We start from the raw sequence: 2,263 nt of genomic DNA, 5'->3' as shown, positions 1-2,263 counted from the left end.
AGGTACATACCCAAAAGAATTGAAAGCAGGATCTCACAGAGATATATGTATTCCCACGTTCATAGCACCATTACTGACAATAGATAAAATATGGAAACAACCCATGTGTCCACTAATGGATGAATGATAAACAAAATGGGGTACACACACACATACGCATACACACACACACAATGGAATATTAGCCTTAAAAAGGAAGGAAATTCTGGCATATGCTTCAACATGGATGACCCAAGAGAACAATATACTGAGTGAAATAAGCCAGTCACAACAAAGCCAAATACTGCATGGTTTCACTTGTAAGAGATACTTAGAGCAGTCAAAATCATATAGACATAAAGTAAAATGGTGGCTGACAGGGTCGAAGTGGGAGAGAGAATATAGATAGGAAGTTATTGTTTAATGGGTATAGAGTTTCAGTTTTACAAGATGGAAAGAGTTATGAGTTATATGGTATGATGGTTGTACAACATTATGAATGTATTCGGTACCACTGAACTGTACATTTATGTATGGGAAATCTCTGTACTTTCCGCTCAGTTTTGCTGTGAACCTAGAACTAGGCTAAAAAAAAAAATATAATAAAATAACGTCTATTAAAAGAAACATACATACAGCTCTCTAGTCAAAAATGTCTTTCCCCCTGTTCTTTACCTCGTCAAAGTCTACCCACTCCTCCGAATCCAGGAATAAGTAGTTCCACCACTACTATATTAGCTTCTCTTACCTCTATAGTCTAACCTAACCTCCTTTCTTTAACCCATTACCCGTTTAGAAAAAAAAAAGTGCAGCTTGCTGCCGGCATTAATTTAATTTTACATAAACACACTCTTTGAGGCTGAAGCAAATCCCACTGGTTTTCGATGTGAAAATAAAATATAAAAACTGTTCTTGGTGCTCGCTTCGGCAGCACATATATTAAAAAAAACAACTGTTCTTGGAGTTTCTTCTAAACAGAACTTGTCTCTCTAATCCTAATGAATGGAAATGCATACGTAAATCAGATTCATCGAATGAATCCCTGGCTAACAAGGGTTCGAGAACGATGTTAACACCTCGGGTAGGAATGCTACATTTTCTAGGATTTGACATTTTCAGCCACCGAGAATTACTGTATTTTGTAAATGGAAATGCCAGTACTAAAAACAGAATGCTCTAATGGAATGATGTTGTTTGTTTTCAAAGACTATCGATATACTAGAACAATGCAAAAATAATAATAAAAGCGAGATATTTTGTGGCAAACTTTGGGGGTAAGGTTAGGACTGTAATCTGTGAGTTATCTCGGGATAAATACTACAGTCACAAGCACTGCCAGAGAGTAGTGGGGTAAACGGCAATGGGTTAAATTCCCACAAAAAATACATTAAAATATCAAGACCAATATAGCTAAGATAAATTAAATAGTTAGAAGAATAAACTTGGACGCGCCCAGACGGGCAGGCTGCAGGTCTCTCCTTGCGGCCGTGGTGGGAGAGCAGAGTCATGGCAGGACAGGCGTTTAGAAAGTTTCTTTCTCTCTGACGGAACAATAGTTGCAAAGAGTGCTGCAGAAACTGTAACCAAAGGAGGCATTATGCTTCCAGAAAAATCTCAAGGAAAAAAAGTATTGCAAGCAACAGAAGTGGCTGTCGGATCGGGCTCTAAAGGAAACGGGTGGAGAGATTCAACCAGCGTGCAAGTTGGAGACAAAAGTTCTTCCAGAATATGGAGGCGCCAAAGTAGTTCTAGACGACAAGGATTATTTCTTATTTAGAGGTGGTGACATTCTTGGAAAGTATGTAGACTGAAATATATCACTACTGAAATGGCATCAGGTGAAGCTGCCAATGCCACTGAAGTTCTGAAATCTCATCGCGTAAGTCATTTCCTCTTTTGTAATAAATGTCTCTTTTGTAATAAACTAATGATATCCAAACTAACGACATCCAGTGTCTCTTAAAATTTAGTTTCACTATACTGATATAAACATTTCCAAATAAAAAAAAACTATATATATACAAAAAAGAATAAACTTGGTACAACCTAAATTATAATAACTTTTAGTTAAATTGCACGATAAATTCTTAGTGAGCCGTTGTCAAAGCTGCAAAATTAGGTCTGTTCGTTCAATTTACACATATTTAGTAACTGTTAACAATATGCCAGACAACAGAAGGGGACCTAAAAATATACTGGTGAAGGAAAAGATATAATCCCTAGCCTCAGAAAATTAGTCTAATGGAAGAAACACTATAAACAAGTAAACAGATACAAAAGTATC

General features: G+C 36.7%; 1 protein-coding gene and 1 pseudogene across 2 annotated transcripts in view; one reads left to right on the top strand and one right to left on the bottom strand.

Annotated features, from left to right (window-relative positions):
- TFDP2 (transcription factor Dp-2) overlaps positions 1-2,263 on the bottom strand; it is a 120,186-nt gene that overhangs the window by 66,950 nt on the left and 50,973 nt on the right. The window lies entirely within an intron of this gene.
- LOC105290353 lies at positions 1,486-1,790 on the top strand (annotated as a pseudogene).

This window comes from Pteropus vampyrus, unplaced genomic scaffold (genome assembly GCF_000151845.1).
Source record: "Pteropus vampyrus isolate Shadow unplaced genomic scaffold, Pvam_2.0 Scaffold35, whole genome shotgun sequence".
NCBI lineage: Eukaryota > Metazoa > Chordata > Mammalia > Chiroptera > Pteropodidae > Pteropus > Pteropus vampyrus.
Note: the sequence above shows the minus strand (reverse complement) of the source record. Positions and strands in the feature narration are given on the sequence as shown.